Source organism: Nilaparvata lugens, chromosome 6 (assembly GCF_014356525.2).
Source record: "Nilaparvata lugens isolate BPH chromosome 6, ASM1435652v1, whole genome shotgun sequence".
NCBI lineage: Eukaryota > Metazoa > Arthropoda > Insecta > Hemiptera > Delphacidae > Nilaparvata > Nilaparvata lugens.
The window spans coordinates 25,969,811-25,993,973 of record NC_052509.1 but is presented as its reverse complement, the minus strand read 5'-3'; the positions used below and the strand labels follow the sequence as shown (position 1 = coordinate 25,993,973).

The following is a 24,163-nucleotide window of genomic DNA, read 5'->3' as shown; positions in this document are numbered from 1 at the left end:
GAAACTGTTAATATAGACAGATGATTTTATCAAGTCTAAATTCTGGTCTTACATTATCAAGAGTTGTCATCCAGTTTATGTGTTTAAGTTCTCCTCGAAGTATTGGAATGTGCTCCTCCCAGACTATTCTCTTGTAGAAGATATCAGCCTTCCATGCTATTTCAGGTTGGATGCTGACAGTGCCAATTTGGGGTTGGACTTCCATTACAACAGCACAGTGATCAGAAATCATTGGATCCATCACAGTTGTTTTATGTTCCCAAGAATCAATGTTAGTTGCAATGTTATCCAGGACTGCTGTACCTCTGGTTGGCGTCTTGTTGGCAGTGTAGAGCCCGTATTCTTGGAGTAGACATGTAAACGTGGAGCATAGTTCATTCATTCTGGTTCTCGAGGTGAATATTGAAGTCACCACCTATAACAATTTTTTTGTTGAATCTAGATAAAAACTTCAGCAAGATTTCAAACTTCTAGGAGAATTGATCCAAACTACTGTTAGGGGAACGATATACTGATACCACAATCATTGAGGGCTCAAGCAACTGTAAAGCAGCAATCTCCAGGACCAGTTCATCACAAAATTTATTAACATATATTTTCTTATATTTCAGGGTCTTTTTTAAATATATTGCTGAACCACCGTTTGAATGGTGCTTCCTATAATAAGCGGCAGCTAGATTCAAGTTATTTAGGTCACTATAAAATTCCTTCTAACTTTAGACTCCTCCTCTTTCAGCCAATGCTCAGTTATACAGAAAATGTCAGTATTAATCTCATCAAATAAAAATTCAAGAAGGTCGTGTTTTGTTCCAATACACTGAACATTTAATACAGTAATGGTAACTTTACTTACATTCATGGTAACTTTATTCACATCCATGGTAGCTTCGCTCTTATTCATATCTATATCAGTTTTGCTCCCTGAGGGCGTTTGAATAAAAAACGTCTCAAAGTCGCATACTTTGGCCATTTCGTGTTATCAAGGATAATATCTTTACGATCAAAATCAACTCCAAGTTTGAAGCTACAATATGATACACTTTTGCTTTCCAGTTTTTCTACGATAAAATTAAGCCCAGGGAAGGTATCTGTCAAAAATGTTTTTACATTATTCTCGGTTGCACCCGCTTTTATCTTTCCAAGATGATACCAGGCTAGCTTGTCACCTACTAGGCTATAATCCTGACCATTGACTTGCTGGGAGTTGTATGAACCAACCAGTAATGGTTTATTTGAAAGAATAGGCTTGTTTGGTTTTTGTTAATTTAGTAGGGGATTTGTCATTTTGTTGGTATTTACTAACGACAGATTTGGCATAAGTCTTATTTTTGCCACGTCCATTTCTGTTTGAAGTTTTCCACTCATCTTCTCTTATAATACAGGGTCTGTATAATAAGTAACCGGACTGACCTCAGGAAATTTTTTTTGGCAAAATATGTACAATTTTTTCTAGAAATCTTCAATGTAGTTCCTTTTTGAGTTGATAACACGTTGATACCGGATTTTCCAATCCCTGAACGCTCCCTGGAAGTCGGCAACCTCTATGCTGTCTAGAGCCCTCGTCGTAGCACGTTGAACGTTTTCCAGAGTCCCGAACCGCGTCCCCTTAAGTTGTCTCTTGATCTTGGGGAACAAAAAGAAATCCGGTGGTGCCATATCCGGGCTGTAAGGAGGATGTGGCAACGTTACCCTCGACTGTTTGGCCAACTGCTCGGTGACGAGCAAGCAGGTGTGCGACGGAGCATTGTCGTGATGGAGGATCCACGAATCGGCAATCCCCGGACGGACTCGATGAGCCCGGGTGGTTAGTCGACGGAGCACACCTCTCTGTAGTACTGGTCATTCACAAAGAGTTTGTGCCACCCGGCCAAACTGTAAACGGCCAGTACTACAGAGAGGTGCTCCGTCAGCTAACCGCTCGGGTTCATCGACCCCGTCCGGGGATTGCCGATTCGTGGATCCTCCATCACGACAATGCTCCGTCGCACACCTGCCTGCTCGTCACCGAGCAGTTGGCCAAACAGTCGAGGGCAAACAGTCACTAACTTCATCAATGTTTAAAATCTCACAGGATGTATTTCTATTTTGTCCACTATTATTTAGTGATGGAAAACCAATACTGGATGTAGAAGGAGGAAATTCTCCATTGTTCTCATGGTTACTATTCAATGAAATTTTTCGGGAATTAGTGAGATGTCTATTCACAGTTTTAGTTTTTTGCATGCCAAGTAAATAATTATTTCTATCACTTACCGGTTTTGGCTTCGTGAGTTTGAGATTTCGATCCTTACCTTCCACTCTGTCAAGTCTTCTACTCATTTGTAGTGAATTTTCACTTAATTTTGTGAGTTCATCCAAAACAATATTCAGGTTGCCATCGTTTACAGGATTTTTATTGTAGTTCAAAGTTGGATGACGGCCCTGACCAGGTTCCAAGCTGCCCTACATTTATTAGTGGCTTGATCAATTATTGTACTAATGTTGGCCTCCCGTTTAGCTAGATCTACTTCCTTCCTTTGCTGAGATATTGTTTTGCCCTGAGATAATATTTATTTGTATCCTCATCAGTGAGAATAGCCTTGCTTTGATAATTCAGTGATAAGACATTATTTTTTAGTAATTGATGTATGGGTGTGTACCATGACTTATTTTTCCTTGTATTGTGGGGCTGACTTATAAATTTGTAGCTTTAAAGGTTTTGAAGGGAAAATATTCTCAAATACTTAACCCTTTTCTTGGCACAATTAAAAGTATGGTTGGAAAAATTATTTGTAGTGTTTTTAAGACTATATTTTAATAAAGAAACATGGAAAAAATATTTTAAAAAATTCTCCTCCCCTATTTCAGAATTTACAGCATGTATCACCCATGTTACATTGCCAATCCCATAGCAAATTTGAAAAGTTCCATTATGTATCACCTGTGTTACATTGTCAATCCCATAGCATTTTTGAAAATTTCCAGTATGTATCACCTGTGTTACATTGCCAATTTATGAATTCTGGGAATATTATTGTAAATAATCATGACAAGAGCTGTTCTTACTTGATATATGTATTTATATTTATTTCATCTTGTATAAAACTGTTTAATTACATAATATATTCCAAAAGTTTACAAAAATAGCATATTGGATCATGATTTGACTTTCGTTATTTTACTTTAAAATTGCATTGGAGACATTCAAGACATTAATTTTTTACATTATAAATCACAATCACTATACTAATACTAATATTACCTACTAATATCATACTAATATCACTATTGCTATTCAGGTTTTTTTTCAAATTATATTATAATAATTATAGTAAGTTACTCTACAGACATTATAATATAAAGGTACTCCTTTCATTGACATTCATTTATGTCATCAAGAATTATGCAGTAACCCAAGAATTAATATTATTAGAATACTATACTTTCAAATTGCGTTGGAGACATTCAACTAGATATTATTTTTTTCTCATTCTTATAAACCACAATCATTATACTAATATTACTTATCACTATTGCTATTCATGTTTTTTTTTTTTTTTTAATTATACGAGAAGTATAATGTAAGTTACTATACAGACATTATAATATACAACTTCCATTGTTAACCTTTCCATAGTACACCTTTCATTGACATTCATTTATATTATCGAGAATTATACAGTAACCCAAGAATTAATTATTAGAATACATTCAAAAAATTATAGCTGACAGACAGTATTTTATATACATTATAATGATGAGAGAAGTTGATTGAAAGGGATTCTTCCTGACTGAACATTTAAATTTACAGAAAAAAACTCCAAGATCCAGTATTATTTGTTGTGATAGTTGAAGAAGCAGTTTCTATCTGTCACTAAACAAAGTCGCACATTGCACTTGATGCATGAAATTGTCATTTGACCTCCAACACACAATCGACATCTACCTCTAGAGACAAATACTGCAAAATGATTTGTTTTATCAAATCTTATTTCATCGCTTGGTCTTGGTACAGCTGGTTTTTGTATTTTTTTTAGCTACTGCAGATGTATTGGATGGTCTACAAGCCTACAAGCCTATCACTTTCTTTGTTAGACTTTCATACACCAAGTATCTGAATTGTTTCAGCAAAACTTTTCTATTCTTCCCTCTACTTTTACAATCCCTTCTGAATAATAACCATGCATTATTTATACAAATATCAAAAGTTTGTGGAAAAATAGCTAGATAATAACGATGACTGCGGAACTCTTTCCGATATAATGCCACAAGCATGTCGGCTAAGTCTACACCTCCCATATGGAAATTGTAATGCTTTACAATTTGTGGGCAGCTCACATCTACTTTATTTTTTTCAGTTTTATCATATCTTCTTATTTTTTCTACAGGATAGGAATCAACATAAGAACTTGCAAGCAATACTGGTTTATTATCAAACCACTTAACTACTACAACGTTTTCTTCAGAAGATACAGCTTGACAATAGCCCCCATGACCTTTTTTTTTCATTGTTTTATCATCAAGTAAATATTCCTCACAGCCCTTCAAACGATTGCCTCTAATAGCTCCCAAACTGAATATACCATAATTCTCCCGGATGTAATGGATCAAGTCCAAGGAAGTAAAAAAGTTATCAAAATAGATAACATTACAAGTTGGATCTGGAATTGATTGACAAAGAGCTAAAACAACTTTAGCACCCAACCCAAAACTTTCTTCTTCGTCAGAGAAAGTGTATCCCCTAAAAGTGTCTTCACCACCATATACAATAAAATCATATATGAAACCAGACACTCCAGCCCGCACAAAAATTTTAAACCCCCATTTCCGAGGCTTGTTTTTTAATTATTGCCTCCTATTACCTGCCCTGGTACCTTTATATGGCACCATCATCTCGTCAATGCTGAATCTTTTTTCATGTTCAACTGCTAAACAATTATTTCTTACTTTTTCAAGAAAAGGTCTGATTTTATTATATCTATCTTTGATATCTGCACTATCATTATCAACAAAATGTAAATAGCGTCTTATTTGTTGATACCTCTTGAGAGGCATCAAATCTGCTATTTTGTTGAAGCGATAATTTGTGCTCCAATAATCTGTATAAGCAGGCATTTTTACAATGCCCATCATGCATTTTATGGCTATGAAGTCAGCAAATTCATTTGCTGTCAAATTGATTGATTTTCCAGTAACTTGTACTGAATAGAGATTTGTGTTCTGAACTATCAAATCAACAATATCATTTGAAAAAAATAATTTAAAATATTCTATTGGGGATCTAATGCTATCAGGAATAGTAAAATTGAAATCTATCAAATCAGCTCGATGGTCAAATTCCCTTTTCACCCATGAAAATCTTTTTGGAGTCTTATTAGTTTTGATATTACATGTTTTTTGTTTCTTTACTTTTACACTAGGCAGTTTCTTTTTCTTCCTCTTTCTCAAATTTGAAGTTGATTGTTTTTCAGATTTTTTTGTGGAGGAAGAAAAAGTGACTGGATTAGCACTACTATTATCAGCAATACAGGTAGCTTCTGGTATGACATTATCAATGAATACGTAATTCTCATCTTGATTGACAACTTCAACAGCCTCAACATTAGGTTGAACTCCTTGATCCTCGATATAAGTTCTAATATTTTCAGTAGATAATATATGAAGATCCTCACCAACTTCTAAGTCATGAAGGATGTCTTGAAGTTCAGGAGGTAATGATGGAGCATCTGAACTATCCGAATTATAAAAATCATTTGCATGATGATTGAACAATTTGTCTTCTGGGTCATCTGAATTATTTCCATCCAGATCAGAACTCCCATCTTCTGGTGGTAGTAGCACTTTCGAGAGTATAAATTCTCCTCGGGAAGCATATGACAATAATTGCTGATTCTTCTGTAACAGAAAATAGAAACAAAATAATTAGTTATTTTTCAATTTTAGGACAACAGTTTAATATAGAGTATCCATTTGTTTGTAATCTTGCATTGTAGACTACTTGGCAATGTAACGTAGGATATACACACATGTAGCAGAATAGCTTCTTGACTAGATGGCAATGTGTGCTATAGAATACATACACTTATATAAGCTATAACTTTCAAAATGATCAAAGTTATAACTCATTTTAGTATATTTTATAAAAGCCTGATATTTTTTCTAATTGATAGTAACAAAAAATTATCAAGAAATGCATATTTAGAGCAGATAATGAGTAAATGAACTTACCTTTGATCCACCAACCAAACGATGTCTGGCAGCCATCTTGAATAAACAAGATTTTAGTTCAAAATACGCCCTCTAGATGGAAGCACATACTGAAGTTATGTTCAGATGGTGTATCTAAGATCATACATTGCCAAAGGAACAGCAAAATAGAATGCCTTTGAAAGAAAACATACAATCTTCTGAATGTATCACATATGTTACATTGTCAAGAAAACTGTTAATAGAATAAAATAGAATAGAATAGAATATTTTTATTTCACTTGCTCATAACAACAAAAAAGTTTTACATATCAACTTTAAAAAAATGTAGTAGTTTAAATGAATTTAAAACTGCATAATATCAGAAAAATACATAGAATTATAACCACGTACAGTAAAATAAAATGTTGATCTTTCTGCAATCAGCCTAACTAACTAAAATATTAGAAAAAAATGATGATTAGGGCAAGTGAAACAAATTACTACTTGCAAAGTGGTAAATAATAACACTTGAGTGCAAGTAGGAGTCAATAATAGATTTTAGTTGCAAATAACAAACGCACACACACTCACTCTCTCTCTCTCTCTCTCACACACACACACACACACACACACACACACACACAATAATTAATTATCAGGGCAAGACTCAGATATCGGTCAACTGAACAATAGATCAAGATGAAACAAATTTAATTCGATAATTGAAATTAATAAATAGGAAAGAAAAAATCTGAAATTGATAATTTCAAAGTGCTGGTCTATGTGGGCTCATCTCAAGACAGTAAACCATTGCTCAACATCATCTGGAAGATATTCAAAAAGCCAAGGCCTCGATTTCGATTTGAACTTTCTATATGTATTTATACTTTTCATGTCAGGTGGCAGAATATTATAAAACTTGGGGCCCAGAAACAGAAAGCTTTTTTGGAAAGAGTACATTTTGCCCTAGGACCTCTCAACAAACCCAGAGTTGCCTGACGTGTCTGCTGGGTATGATTATTCTCAATTATTATAGGTTGATCATAGCTTCCACTCATCCTGTAAAACAGAGCCAGCACCTTGAAAACATACAAATATCGAAGAGGAAATGCATTCATTTTTTTAAAGTAAGGAAAAGAATGTGTTCGTCGATGAACCCCAACTATGACCCTAATTGCTGCCTTCTGTAATGTTATTATTGATTTAAAGTGTTGATTTAAAATTTGTTTAAAGTAAGGAAAAGAATGTGTTCATCGATGAACCCCAACTATGTTTGCACCGCACTCTTCCACAATCAATCTCATGATATAGTAGAGGGACATCTAAAACAAATGACGATGACAAGGAGAAAGTTAAGTAATTTGTTTTATTGGCATTCAACGTCAATTTATTATAATCAAACCATAGGCGCAGTACATCAAGATCTTGCTGCATCAATACCTGTAATTCAAGAGAATTTCTAGATGTGTTGGAGAAGGCAGTGTCATCAGCAAACGATGTTGCATAGCCATTGAACTTATAAGAGAATAAATCATTCATATATACAAGAAACAGAAGTGGCCCAAGAACAGAACCTTGGGGCACACCGTTATTAATCCTGAGGGTTTTACTATTTACACCGCCAATACACTCATACTGTGTCTGTTCTCCAGGTAGGATGTCATCCATTTCAAAGCCTTACCACGGATACCAGCAGCATTCAGCTTTTCAAGAAGAATTGAATGGTCAACTGTGTCGAACGCCTTTTTTATATCGAGAAACAGTCCAGTAACCTTGGAATTCCTAACATTTAATCCTGAATATATTTGAAGTTATATACATAAAGTTATATAAAGCCATCTCAGTACTTAAACCCTCTTGGAATCCAAATTGACCCTTGTAGAAAAAGTTATTGCTCTTCACAAAATGGAAAATTCTCCTTCTAACAATCTTCTCAAATATTTTAGAGAAGACAGACAGGAGAGATATAGGTCTGTAATTGGAAGGATCTAAATGATTTCCACTTTTGAAAATGGGAATGACCTTAGCTGTCTTCAAGACATCCGGAAAGATACCCGCAATTATACTTGCATTGAATATATCATACAATACTGGAACCAATGGTATAGCAATTCTTTTTAAAAGATAGGAAGATATACATTCGTGACCAGGAGACTTACCATTCCTCAAAGACTGTATCTCAGTGAGAATCTCATGATAATCTATTGGTCTTAAAAAAATAGAATTACAAACATTGTCTGATATGAAGCAATCTTTATAATTATTAATAGTATTTTGATCTATTACTCTCATAGAAGAAATAAGTCTAGTAGGTACTTCAATAAAATATGTATTAAAAGTGTCTGCTACTGTTTGTTCATCAGAGATTTCAATGTCATCTATCTTTAGTTTAATAGTTGCTTTTTATTTGAAGATTGGCCGCACAACTTATTTATTTCCTTCCATTGGTTTTTGATAGATAAGTCTTTCAAATTTGAGTAGTATTTAATCTTTTCTTGCTTGATCCATGCTTCAATATTATTTTTCAAGGTAATATAAGAATTTTTAAGCCTATCACTGTTAGGGTTTCTAGACAACATTTTATATATTTTATCACGATTTTTAATTGCTATGCATAAACCATCTGTCATCCAGGGTTTGAGTTTTTTAGTCGGATATGATTATGGTTCTCTAAAACTGAATATGTGGATTGATTCAAATAATTTTTTAATCTGAAATTGTTATAGACACAGCTCGGTGATCTGTTATCAATGTATCGATGACATAACTACTAAGCCTATGATTATGTTTTTTGGACCTGAAGAATATATGCATATACTGAAGCATGTTGAGCCTGATGATGTTACTCTAGTATCCATAACAATGAGGGATCGAAATCCATTACCATTCATTATTTCTAGATATTCAACAGTATTGATGTTATTCATATCATTAATATTGATATTAAGGTCTCCCAACATCATACAGTCTGAGCCATGATGCTGCTCCAAGAAAGTATTAAGACTATCCAAGAATTGGCTGCACTCAAATCCATGCCACCTATACACACACAAAACAGTAAATTTATAATTAAGAAGCTCACACTCCAGGAAAATAGAGTCAGAGCCCTCAATTCTGCAATCCATTCTAGAGCAACGAAGGCCACTCTCCACAGAAACATAAACCATAACTCCTGATGCCGCAGTGAATTCGCTACCAGCATGAAAGCTCTCATAGCCGTCAATATTAAAGAGACGGTTGTCATCACAACATTGTAGTCATGTCTCTGACAACAAAACAATAATTGAAGGTAGCTTCTTCCAAGAATTAATATATGCGAGAAAATTGTCAAAATTTTTACCTATACGTATATTCTGATGCATTATGGTTCTGCCACCATCTTCCGCTAGAGGAGATGAATTAATTTCATCAATTCCTACAATATAACTACAGTTATCCTCCGTCATAGCAACAAATGGATTTAATATAAATTACATTCATATAGCACAAATAAATCATCTCCCTTATTGCAGTTACACCTAACAAGTTTGCATGTTTTTTAATAAAAAAAGTCCAATAACCAATAATAATTATAAGTGAGTCCTTACCATTTGATTTTGAAAAAATTACAACATTCATACGAAACACATTCATACAACGAATCTCATATTGAGAAAAATAAATTACGAGTTTGCCAGAAATAAGCATAGAAATAAACAAGCAGTGAGAGCATGACTATCAACTGTATAGTATAGAGCACGAATTTATTATTGAAATGATAATGGAAATAAATATCAAGTAGATAAACTAGTTAAAAATTTCAATTCTAGGTTAATATAAAAACGATGTAAATGAGTGACTAAATTGAATCATTCAGAAAAAAAAATAAAATGATCAAATATTTGAACTAGATGAGAATTTCATTTCTAGATAACTATATTAATGTGTGACTTGAGTGAATCATTCAAAAAAGAATAATTGAAAAATAAAAAATAATTGAAAAATTATTAAATATCAAAAAAGAATAAATAGAAAGTGAATGTCTGATCTAATATAAATAGAGACACAATTAAAATTCTGTGCTTTGATAATTTGTTGGAAAAGTTGAAGTCCTTAACTAGTTGGAAAGTCCGAGATGTCCTTAATAGCCCTAGATGAATCATCTCTTCGAATGAAGACATTGCCATTCTTGAACCAAACATATTTGATGATTCTCTGCTTTTGAAGTTCCTTTCCTTTTAAAAACAGCTGACAATTATGTAGAGACATGGTATCATTTATGTAGAGAGTTTGTAAGTTATCCTTCCAACCAATCTCACTCAGAATGATTTTGCCTTTTTCACTTTTTTTCTTCATGAAGTTTTGTTTGTCTGGATAGCTATGAAATTTGACGATAATTGAAGGTGAGTTGCATCATTAGATAGTCTATGAAAGTTATTTATCATACTCGGTTTGAAGTCGAAATTAATGAGATTGGAAATAACTGTTATTATCTCGATTATATTTTCACCATTCCTGAAAGGTACATCTACAATGTTAATACAGTTCTTTCGCGTATATTGTTGCAAAGAACGGACATCCAATTTCGCTACTGAGAGTTCAGCTTTCAATTTATTCACTTCCTCCGTAGTAGAGCTAATGTTATCAGAACATGTTTTCACCAAATCCTTTTGTTTCGCTATAGATTTTTTATTTTCATCAATCAATGAATGACAGAGTTCGAGCGAGCTGGTCATTTTCTCGTGATTAGATCGCATCTTTTGAATATCAGACTTAATAGTTTTTAAATCATTAATAATAGTGTTCAGTTTGTCGTCTGTTGTTGAGTTACTTACAGTCTGCTTATCTACTTGGTCGCTATCACAATCTGCCGTTGCTTCTGTCTTATCAGCTCCGCCTGTTTTATCGCTACTGCTACTGGTATTCCTTTTTGGAGGCATGGTTAACTTTGTAGAAATCGTTCTTCACTAATGAAATTAGAATAAATAAAAACGGGTCCGTATCACAGAGACAAGTTCTCACAGAGACAAGTAGTGTTTTTGAACGATATTAGTGTCACAGAGACAAGTTTCATAGGAACAAGTAGTTTTATAAATGGCAGTCTCACAGGAACAAGTTCCCACAGAGACAAGTTGAGTCTCACAGAGACAAGGTGAGTCTCACAGAGACAAGGTGAGTCTCACAGAGACAAGGTCTGTTTCACTGGAACAAGTAGTGTCAGTGGAACAAGAAGAGGGGTAGAGTCCCATTCGAACAAGTGTAGTGTCACAGAGACAAGGTCAGTCTCACAGGAACAAGGTTGGTGTGGTGTGTTGCCTACACATGAAGATGAAGGCATTCCATTTGCTCTAATGAATTGGATGTCATCTGTTTTTTGATATATATACATATATATTATGGTGACATGAATAGAATAGAATGACTGCCTCTATTTTTCTTAGAAATCGTCTGTTTTTTAATACATATACATATACATATATATTATGGTGACATGAATAGAATAGAATGACTGTCTTTATTTTTCTTAGAAAGCGAAGTTAGGGCGCAGTCGACCCTCTCTTACACTCAACTCTCTATCAAGTATTATAACAATACGAAAAAAATAAATACAAATAATATAATTAAAAACAAACAATAGTTAAGTTATCTACTTATTTAAAATAATAACAAATTTTAAATTATTGAAAAGAAAGAGAAAAAAATGACATTGAAAATAATACATAACAATGCTGAATGATAGTATTTTCTGATACTTCATCACTTTAGTAAAAAATAAGATACTACAGAATACAATACAGTAGGCCTACATAGCAACTGAAGTGTTTGCTATACATTTCATTTCCTACTTATTATCACTATGTAAATCTCGAAGTGGATAAGTAAATTACATTATGATTTATTTAAATAGTAAAATAGAATCTTCCTTCAATCAACAAACAACTTCACAAACAACGCTCCTTCAATCCACGTGACATACATATATAAATATATAATTTACATATGTTAATAATGTGGTGACATCATTTGAAGCCAGCTTTAAACGTTTCTCCTATGGAGAAAAAATGATGAATTTAGTAGACTGTTTAGTGGATCCTAGACATTCAGATTCAAATCTATACATAACAATTGATTCCCCTTTTCATCCAGGATATTTGTGGTTTCTTAAAATTTCGATTTATTGACCGAGCGAAATGAGTTCTAAGATTCAAGTCGACGGCTTTGCATTTCTCTTTATGTTTATATGTTCCGCAATTACGGCGAAACGCAGCAATAGATTACCATGAAATTTGACAGGTATATTTCTTTTTAAATTGTGCCTCGACGTATATACAAGTTTTTTTGAAAATTTTGCATTTTAAGGTTAATACAATAGGTAAAGTCTCCTTCGAACGCCAATATTACAGTAAAAATCAGAATAGAATCATTCATAATAATTCAGCTGTTGAGTGGATTTTTAATTGCATGCAATAACGCATGCAATTAATATATCAATGTAACTTAGTAAAAAATCAGCTGTCGTGTTGACTATTCATTGCATGCAATTAATAACGGAAAGAAAACATAGTATTTTCTCTCGACCTTTATCTGCTTTCAACTCGGTCTGACCTGTTGCCAGTAAGTTGAAGGAGATTAGATTTTGATGTTAGCATATTTTTGATACACTAACCCCAACAGCCATTAGCCGTTTTCACACCGACATCTTGCCGACACAACATACAAACAGGATTTACTCTTATGGACAGTATGAGACGAGGCTGTGTTTTATAACTGCGCGAGGTCTACTGTTCATAGAACTACTAGTCCAGGATTAAAATGTTGTTTTACCAAAATCATCAAATATTTAATAATTCGATACAATGATACATGTACAAATGTGAAGCTGACTTGCACCGAGGTAGAATCAATTTAATCTTAAATAATTTGAAATATATTTCAAGTTGTTAGGCTTCATTAATTCATTGAACACCTATTTTATCATTATGTGTTATCAGAACCTATTAGAAATATGTAGATTGCCTTTAATGAATAAATTGAGTTTCATGTAAATGTATTATTTCTACCAAACTCCAAAATAACTATTTCAATGTGACTTTTAATTGTTCAGTCAATATAAAATAATTTTGATTCTGCAGTAACTTATACATAAGTGATATCAATGTAAGAAAGAACAGATTATATACTTCTAGATGAATGTAACAATATTGGAAAGATGTTATCCAACGGTATTTGAATACACCCCTGACTGTTACTGTATGGGAGTACCACTAGTAATTTATAAGTTTTCAATTCGTCAAAAGAGTGGTTATAGATAAAATAGTGTACTCAAAGGTTATAATCTTCTCCTATCTATATTTTTTCTTCTTATTATTGTTCATCTTCTTCCTCTTCTTCCTTATTCTTCTGTCTCCTTTTTCTATTATCTTCTTCTTCTCGCTTGTTCTTCTTCTCCTCCTGTCATCTTCTTCTTCTTCTTCTTCTTCTTCTTTTTCTTCTTCCTCTAGCTTTGTCCGGCAAGGACTGATTTGTTTTTGTATTATGGAGTCCCTTTTGTATAAGGTACCAAGAACAATAACAGAGATATTTCCAGGGCTCTAGAGAATAATAATACTAATCCCCTCTGTCCTTTTGCTAAGTTGAAACGTGTAGCAACGTGAGTTGAAATGTATAAGTTGACCTAAATTTTTGAAGGCTGATCTTCGAATTGATAAAATTATAGAAACATGATCACAAGCAAATCCCTAAGAATATAATGGAGATGGAGACTATTCCTTTTAACAGAATCATGTTTCCTCATCATTATCACCATCCTCAAATTATACGAGTCGATCCATCCGGCGTATTCATGCATGATGTGTGCAGAAAATCTCACTCACACTGACTGTACAACTGTGAGATAACCTATTCTAAGTCAAGGACTCTAATTTAAATTGAAAGTTTTATATAATCTAATTGAAAGTTCAATATAAAATGTATTGATAATTGTTCATTCAGTTTCATGCATGAATATGAATAGATCATGGATGTAAATCATTTCATGTGATTGAAACGTAGTTCCCTCAGCCAATGCTTCAGCACCTTTTTTTTAGTATGGTACCCACAAAATGTCCCAGTAATGTTATGATTAAAGAGTAGTTTCCACCGGGGTTAGGAGGATATACAAATCTCCTGTAATATCTGGGAACATGGATATATCCCCCCCAAAATATTTGTTTGTACTTGAGTAAAAGTCATGAAAATCATAGGTTTGGAGACTATAACTTTGAAACTATTTTTTGAAACAATTGAATGACTAATAAAATTATATTTCCATTCTATTTGTTATATGAACTGAAATATCATAGGCCTATGGTATATTATTTTCTATGAAAAAATGAATAATAATAAGCCCACTGAACATGAAGGAACTTCATTATTAGGATGTAGATTTTCTAGTAGAAATTGCTTGAAATCATACCAAATTGAGGGTATTTTTCTAAAATTTTCCGGGGGAGGCCCCTCGGACCCCTTCTCGTGAGAGGTAAAGAATTTTCTTGTTGTTTGAAGGTATTTTCATTTTCACTCTCTTATGTTATAATATTATAAAAATTAGTAGAAAAACATTTCAAATATATGACTTTATGGGTAATGAAATTGTTCAGAATTCAAAGACGAACCCCAATTAGACACTGGTTTTTGATAAAATCGAAACAATAGCAAGTTAATAGCTTAATCCCGAACTTAAACCTGCCTCCTAGCAGGTCTAAGTTGGAGTCTAAAATCATCATTTTTGCTCCCGAGATTATCACATTTTAGCCTGATCCCGATCTCAGCAATCCACCGAGATTATCTTTTAAACCCGAGTTGATCTACGCTTGAACTCAGCAATCCACCGAGATTAATTTTTAGCCTAGACTGGAACTCAGCAAACCGATTTTTAGACTGCAGGTTTTTCCCTGCGATAATTGCCGGTCGGCCAACTTTTGCGCTCGAGCGTGGTTAATCCCGAACTCAGCAAACCGATCTTTGATCTGCGGCGCAAAAACCGGTTTTTAGCCGAGCGCAAGAGATAATCCCGATCTCAGCAATCGCCCCTAAGACTCTGTTGTGAGGCCGGGTGATATAATTATTCTCGAGTGACGTTTTCATGTGAAAATTTAGATTTTTCTCCCCTCACAGGTTTTTACCTTGAGCATTATTGTTCTAAAAAAATTGTGTATCATCTTGTTTTTATATGTATGTAAATAATGTGTGTGTATGTTGAACAATAAAAAATTTGAATAATCAAGATTGATATCCAGTTCTTCAAACTGAAAATAGATGCAGACGTGGATAACAAACAAATTAAACATACAGTACTCCTCATATGCAGTTTCACAATTCTGTAGACAAAGTTATAATAAATCAATAGAACAGTTAATTTCAATAGTGCCATGTACTATGAAAAAAAAAATCAAAATGTTACTGGCTCAGTAGAACAAGTAGAATAGAATAGTACTTAAAAAAGAACTCAGATATCCAAAGTTTCATTGACCGAGCGAAGTGAGGTCTAAGATTTAAGTCGACGGTTTTGCATTTCTCTTTATGTCCAAATATTTTTATGTTCCGCATTTACGGCGAAACGCGGCATTAGATTTCAATGAAATTTAACAGGTATACTCTTAACAGGTACTTTTAACAGGTTACTCTTTAAATTGCGCGTCAACGTATATATATATATATCTATATATATATATATATATATATATATACAAAGTTTTTTAAAATTTTGCATTTCCAGGATAAAACAAAAGGAAAAAGAGTCTCTTTCAAACGCCAGTATTACCGTAAAATTCAGACTATAGAATTATTCATCATAAATCAGCTGTCGAGTGGACTATTAATTGCATGAAATGACGCATGCAATTAATATCCCAATGTTATTTGGTAAAAATCAGCTGTCGTGTGAACTATTGCAAGCGATTAGGCATTCAATATTGATAACTTAAAGTAGTTAGCTTGTTATTTTCTCTCGACTTTTCTCTGCTTTCAACTCGGTAAGTAGGTATTTCAACTCGGTATGATAGAAGTTTTTTAAAACAAATTATTATCATTCTAATTACAATAATTATACTTAATATCAATAATTATTGACGATACATTTCAAACAGCCATTAGTGACTTAGACATCGATATTTCGCCGACACATCATAACAGCACATAATTCACCCTGATGGAAGCTGTGGTTTTTAACTGCGCGAGGTCTACTGTTCACAGAACTACTAGTTATTTTTCCAACTGAATAGTTCTGAGAGACATCAAAGGAAAATGCAAGGTGCTGCATTGTGATAAAGTTACGTTCGGCAGACGCCAGTGTGTTTTTTCGATGAAAATGGGAAAATATGCAACAGAAGCTCTGGCATCCAATTATATAATATTTTACCTGATTTCATGAAGAGTATGAATGAACGCAACTTCAGATCTCATCGAAAGTTTTAAAGATTGATTTCTCTAAAAGTGCTTTTTACTCAAAGGAATAGTATATTCAACATTACTTCACATGAATGGTATAATATTTTCTTTCCCTGTGTGTTGTGTATTTGTTACTGTTGGCTGTGTATTTTTTGTTCGATCATTTAGATTTTTTGACAAGTTCCAGATCCCCCTGATTTAGGTGAGCAGTGAATGCTATTCAATCTATCTATCTATCTATGCATGTAACTGGTTCATGAATTTGAAACATGAAACACCATTATGTAATGCACTTACCAAATGCAGTCCCAAAATAAGCACTACCAAATGCACTTCCAACTGGACAGTTGGGTTAAGCAAGCTTGAAGCTAGTTGAAGGCTAGCTGACATTCCCCTACACTTATGGAGGCTTATAACATTAATCCATTGTACCTTGTTGTTCAATATTGTTTTTTCTCTATAATTAAACAAAATAAAATAATTTTTCTCTCCACAGATGCAAATCTTAAACCACAACCACATCTGCAAAGAAAATTTGTTGTAAATAGGCTACAATAGGACATGGTTGACGGGATCAATTCTACTTACTTATTATAATATTCACTGATTTTTCAGATTTGAATGGAATAAAAAGCTTTTCAAAAAGACAGAATATAGGTTCAAAGTTTCGATCAGTGATTTACTTGTCAAGTGATCAAATTGACTATATTGATTGTTTTTCATAGAGGGATAAACTGAGAAATAATAAATACAAGTTTTATAAAAATTGTTCTGTATTAAAAATTTGCCTGAAAACAAAATTATCAAAATAATCTATTACTTTTAAACAAAGTAGGCTATATATATATATATATATATATATATATATATATATATATATATATATATATAGACATAGACATAGACATAGACATAGCATGTTACATTATTATTGTATCAACGGTAAAATAATACTATTAATTGACAAAATTAAATATCATTTGCATATTTTATGTAGTATTGAAAAGCAGTAGTAATCTACTCAATTGCTTCTTAAATTTCATATTTCTTTGATAAATGATTCTTATTAACTAAGTAGGAAATATACAGCCATCTATTATGGAGATATTCAGTTGTCAAGAATCAATTAGTACTCAAAGAAAAATCATGTGTGTAGGCCTACTGGCCTAATTATACTAGTGAAATATTAAAAGAAAGATTAATTATTGGTAAGATGATGAATAATAAAGATCAATTATAATGGGAATTATTGATTACACAAAAAATATAAGTACACATTTCAATTTTATTATTATTATTAGCTTATGGCTTTGAAGGGCGGGGAGACCCAAGGATTGTTCCACCTCGCCGTATGTAGTACAAAGTAAGGGGTTAACCAGACACTATTATAGGAAGCTATCACTTGAAATTTACACTTTTCCCTTCGAAAAGTGAAAATCAATAAATTAACTTAATAGAGTCTTTCTTGAAAACTTCCAATCTAAGACAAAAAATTTTATGTACAGTATTATATTTTACAATAAAAATCAAATCTACTACTAGCTTAAGTAGGCTACCCGAATGTAGAATGCTAGAAGAATGCTTTTATTCTTGTACCTACTATAATTTTCCATATAAAAATTTTATGTACAGTATTATATTTTACAGTAAAAATCAAATCTACTACTTGCTTAAGTAGGCTACTCGAATGTAGAATGCTAGTAGAATGCTTTTATTCTTGTACCTACTATAATTTTCCATATAAAAATTTTATGTACAGTATTATATTTTACAATAAAAATCAAATCTACTACTAGCTTAAGTAGGCTACTCGAATGTAGAATGCTAGTAGAATGCTTTTATTCTTGTACCTATTATAATTTTTCATATAAATATTTTATGTACAGTATTATATTTTACAATAAAAATCAAATCTACTACTAGCTTAAGTAGGCTACTCGAATGTAGAATGCTAGTAGAATGCTTTTATTCTTGTACCTATTATAATTTTTCATATTATCGTTTGCATTATTCTACTATGTTGAAAATTGAGTTTTTAATTCTACAAATAATTTGATATGAGCTCATTTATAAGGTATTTAATGAAATATGATATTTTTCTATTGTATTGGCTCAAAGAGCATGAAATTGAGAATGAGATGAAGTTAAAGTGAGCTTTGTAGAATAAACACAACATTCAAATATTTGGATCTTGAATATAAGAGTTTGGTACATTTTGTAAAGTACTGCTAAAATTTGCAGGCTGTAGAGTCGATTAAATTAATTCTTTTACACAGCTGTGCACAAGAAAGGTGGGCAGGTACCCGTCTTTTATATTCAGAGCTGCAGTGATAAGTGTCATATCCAGCTTTACTGAATGGAAAGGGTTCAAATTTTCCTGAAGTCATGATAGAACATGTGAACATAATGCAACTCTGATAACTTCTGATAACTCTGATACGAAGTGGCATTGAGGCGCGACTTGCACACTCGCGTACATTACATTTTAAATAGATACGCGTTTGGTCGCTGGAGGTCACCCGATAGAAAAATCCATCGTCAATGTGATATAATGTAGTATTGCGGAGCGTTATGATTTCCTTGACCAATTCCATGTAGACTGAATGTGTTTTGTCAACTATTGAACTCGCAACGCAAACGCACAGGTAGCATCCTCGTAGAGGGGAGGCAAACAATACTGAACAAAAATCTATTTTTTCCAGGAAGGGTACAATATAGAAAACACATCTTAAATATTTCCTGCCGCCAAAGTGCAGTACTTTATACCTGGCAATAGAATTTTTAGAAATAGAAGCATTTGGTTAACTTTGGTTTTACGCTTCAGTGAACATAGTCTATGAGCAGGGTAGTTCTACCTGGACACCACCGATGACAAATTGACCGGGCTTTCCAGAAGTACCTAACGGGAAACATTTGCTTTGTTTCATGGAAGCAAGGCATTGTAATACTGAATGAGTATTTATAGTTCTATAAAGCAAGGCCTTTTGGTTCTAATACCCGAGACGTCAGTCTGCAGATTGTTGTTATGGAATGCAGAAAACTTCTTTCACCAACCTTAGACAATAAATGCTGTTTCAAAAAGATTGAAAAGATAGCATGCCGCTTCCAAAATCTATGGATATGGTTTATGTACTATATATATATATATATATATATATATATATATTATATATATATATAATATATATATATATATCTGTGAGTGTAGCGTAAGGCACACACTATTATTCCTCACCCACCATATAGCATAATTATAGGTCTAATATATCGAACTCTGTCACTCCCACTCAACCACATCACTCTCTTACACATACCCTTTCCTTCGGGCTCTCTCTCTCTCTCTTTCTCTCTCTCTCTCTCTCTCTCTCTCTCTCTCACATGATAATGAATTAAAACGCAGATTTCTGTCTTTGACACTAATATCATGCTTTAGTTAGATCAATAATGTTTCAATTGCCATCTAAATCTAGGTGAACTATTTGTAACACATAAACTAATAATTAAAACCACCCTAAATAAACCTTGATTAGTCCCAACCGATATGGTTTACAGTAACTTTAAGGACATGACAAAAAGACAATAATTGTGGGTTGAAACGTAATTTTGAATATTTATTATAATAAAATATAATCCCATTTTTCTGGTGCTCCAAACTCGTTATAATAAACCTACAGTTTAAGAGCCATCACTGATAAATATGTCACTTAGTACCGTATAAATACAGAAGAACAAAAATCATAAACCTTATTCCGGGACACTTTCTCATTAATTCTTAATTCTCGTATAGCCTATGTGTGTGATAAACGAAATTTGAATTTAAAATCACAACATTTTTTGAAAAACATACAGTTTTGAATTACGTGCTTATTCTACGAAAATTGAGACCCCTTTCTTAGCTGGCGTCTAGGAATAAGAAATATATTGACCGATAAATACAAACAATTTGGATGTAGATTAGGCGAATAGGCCTTGTCTAAAGGATTCAGCTTATAGTCTGTTATACAATAAATGAGCAATTCAATTCATAACATCTTAGTAGTCATCTTATGAATAGTGTAATCATTCATCAAATCAGTCTTATCAAGTCAATTGAATAAATTAAGTAATACATTGAAAAAAGACATAAACTATTTATAAACTCACAGCACTGAATATCACATTTTCAACAATTTGGAAATTAATTTACGGAACAATAAGCATTTTCATTCAGAATTACATTTAGTGCGTTTTTTAATTTATTCAGAGGCAAGTTTCTTCTAATATAAGATAAAGGCAGATTATTGAACATGGAGTACACTAGATAGGAATGAATTTCAAGCTCTTACTCGATCTGACATTAGGAGTTACAATACTCTAGTAGTCCAGATAACAGTAGACTTCACTGAACATCCTTTGCAATGTGGTAACGAGAATATTCAGCCATCTACTAGAAATGCTATCTACTAGGAATAAAGTCATTGTAATAATATCAGGGCTTTTTTAAAATGTTTGCCAATGGCCCCACTAAGAAATCTGATCAGGCTGGTTGGAGACTTTCAATCAACCATACATTACATTACATTACATTACATTACCAGGGCTACCAGACATTGTTTTGCAGTAGTCGTACTATATCATAATGGAAAAAGTAGAACTTTGATATGAAAGTAATGAACTCACTCCGCTACAAATAAAATCTATTGGTGTGCTAATCTAAATGTTGCACTACTTCAATCCTGTAAAAATGAATACCGGTATAATACTTATTCTGAATTGATGGAATCCCAAGTCTCATTGCGCTTATGATAATTTTAAATGTTACTTTATTAACTCAGTAAGTTCAGAAAGTTATTGCTCAGTTGAATCAGAGCTACGATTAAAAAGATGATTTGGGAATTATCAAGTGGCACTTTTTGTTTTTCACTGGGATTTTCATTTTGTAACATGTAGAGACGCTCGTAGAACAACAATCTGTTGAATTTTTTATGGGAAAGTTTCATGAGGAAAATGAAGTTTTTCATTGACATTATCATCCGTAACTCGGAACGCCATGATAAATCTTGGCATCTAAAGCTGCGTTTACACCAAAGTTATTAACGAAATGTTAATAACTTAATCCTCACAGATTATTATAGATTGAACGGCACATGAAAAACACATATGTTCATCATGTGTATGATAAGTTATGTTCAATCTAATAGAATCTATAGAATCTATTGGTGTTGACGCAGCTTTACTCTGTGACTGTCTGGAGTTAATATTATATCAATTTGGATTTACAATTCGAGACCGCAGCTCGGAAAAAGAAGAGATGATTAGCTCATAATATCGGGGACCGAGCTTCGCTCAGGAGTACAAAAGCATAAACAATTTATTACAAAAGAAGGAATTATAATGAAAACCCATTTTGGCCATGTGGTTTTTAAGAAGCGGTGATGAATAGGTCAGTGGTAGGCTATTTGGCTTTTATATATTCCATTCCATATTTATATTGATTATTCTTTCGGGTTGAAGGTTATATGTATACTTATTAGATATATTGGAATAGTTATCTTGGAGTTTGGTAGAAATATATTACATTTGCATAGAACTCAATTTATTTATTTATTTATTTAAGTTATCTTCTATCTAATTCTAATAGGTTACCAACCCATCCCTATCTTATATGATAAACCTTCAATCATAATCATATACCTGCATGATTAAAAAACAGCAGACATTCAATTTACTAGAACAAATAATGGAGTGCCTTCAAGTTCAGATGTAGGCAACACGCCTAACTTCTTCCTACATTCGCTACCTTGTCTCTATGACACTGACCTTGCTTCTGTGAAACACCTTGTTCCAGTGGGAACTTGCTTCTGTGAGACTGCCATTTATAGCGCTACTACTTTGGACGGAGACCTTGTCTCTATGAAACTGCTTGTCTCTGTGGGAACTTGTTCCTGTGAGACTGCCATTTATAGAAATACTTGCTCCTGTGAAACTTGTCTCTGTGACACTAATATCGTTCAAAAACACTACTTGTCTCTGTGAGAACTTGTCTCTGTGAAACATCCCCATAAAAACACTATATCTCCACTTACAGCATGCGTACAAGAAAAACCAGAGTACTGTGTGATGCACAAGGTGTAACTTTACTACTTCACATAAAAACCAAACCCGAAAATTCCAACTAAACCAACAATATTTCACATTAATGACAGAGCTTCCCACTGACGTCCTTCCTACTCAAACATTCCGACTCGACTGAGTAAGTTTATTGAAAAACATCTCGAAGAACTCCTCTGGGTTATCCGTGCTGCCAGGAAGTATCATTTCTTGTCCACATTAGCTAATGCCATCAACGATAGAGAAAACTTCTCACGTATTTTTCTCACTTATTTTTTATGATTGTGCCAGGGCGAGGTATGGGGAGTTTCACTTGTCAAGCTCTGCCGAACATCTATCACCACTGCTTCGTGATCAGCAATCAGAGGGTTTTGTACAACTACATGTTACCTCCAAGTGTCAAGAGAAATAGCAATAGTATCTAAACAATTGTTTCCTCGAGTGGGTGCATGATTTGTGATGTACATTCCATGACTTTGGAGTAGGCACCTGAATTTGTGATAAATAATGTCATTCACATCTAACTGAATATTCACATCACCACCAAGTTCAATAGGCAAGTGCAAATTACTCAAACTTGATAAGCATTTGTCCATAGTATTGGAAAAATGTTCAATATTACTAATTGAATAAAATTATTAAAAAAATTTTGAAACCACAGATTTTATTAAAAGTAGAAAGACCGGTTTCGGTTGTTACACCATTATCAATCTCTGGTAAACTAAAACTAAATACAAAAGCAGCAGAATTCATATAGGTAGTTGAGTATCGCTATACCAAGTTCAATAAATTATTACCGATGAGAGAGCGATAAACTGAGATAATAACTGAATACTTCTCAATCTTTGCTACTGCAAGTTCAATATCAAGCTCAGCACGGAAGGTACTCAGATCCAGACAGTCAAAATTTAGATCTGAGGTGTATTGCAGTTCCTCCATTCCTGTGAGTTATGCGAAAAAGCCAGTAGCAATTTTTGAATGTTCTTTTATACATTGAATTATGCTTGCTCTTAGATTTTTGGATGATGATCACTTATGCACAGTATGTCAGGACAAGTGTTCTGAACAAAAAGTGAGACCAAATTAATTTGTGTTCCACACACTGAACATTTACAAAAATCGTCTTTAGTTTTTCACCTTTAAAACATGTGTCAGATAAAGTCTAGGTTAATCTCTCGAACTCTGGCCATTGGATTCTGAATCACTTGTACCTTGCTTCTATTTTATTCTGTTTTTTTACTTTATTGAAGAATTTGGAAACAAAAACATTGCTGGGCTAAAAGTCAGCCAAATACACGTAGCTCAATATCTGGGATGAAACTTCTATTTTAAATTATGTGTACTCATCTGGCAATTCAAATGACAACCTGGAAATCTGTTTTGCATACTGTGGTTAAAATGTTCACTGCCTTTCAACTGCCTGTAATAAATGTTCATTTTAATAAAGCATTCACCAAAGTCATTTAATTTTCAATTAGAAAAAGCCATCCAAATGTCG

General features: G+C 33.2%; 2 protein-coding genes and 1 long non-coding RNA gene across 7 annotated transcripts in view; 1 reads left to right on the top strand and 2 right to left on the bottom strand.

The window, feature by feature from the left end:
• LOC111056210 (cytoskeleton-associated protein 2-like) overlaps positions 1-24,163 on the bottom strand; it is a 479,893-nt gene that overhangs the window by 30,997 nt on the left and 424,733 nt on the right. The window lies entirely within an intron of this gene.
• The window catches only part of LOC111057138 (5'-AMP-activated protein kinase catalytic subunit alpha-2), a 30,920-nt gene that overhangs the window by 4,419 nt on the left and 2,338 nt on the right, over positions 1-24,163 (top strand). Inside the window, exon 2 of one of the 5 annotated variants that reach the window (XR_005571584.1) lies at positions 7,821-8,509. The exons of 1 other annotated variant lie outside the window; for it this stretch is intronic. The gene's annotated coding sequence lies outside the window, so the exon portion shown is untranslated. Of the gene's footprint in view, positions 1-5,450; positions 5,520-7,820; positions 8,510-22,956; positions 23,222-24,163 lie in introns of those variants that run through there. 3 more of the 5 variants (XM_039430537.1, XM_039430538.1, XM_039430536.1) reach the window with 3 other exon arrangements.
• On the bottom strand, positions 18,313-18,758 carry LOC120351855. Its single transcript, XR_005571588.1, has 2 exons — positions 18,553-18,758; positions 18,313-18,425 (listed from the first exon to the last, which is right to left on the bottom strand). It is a non-coding gene; the product is annotated as an uncharacterized LOC120351855 (long non-coding RNA).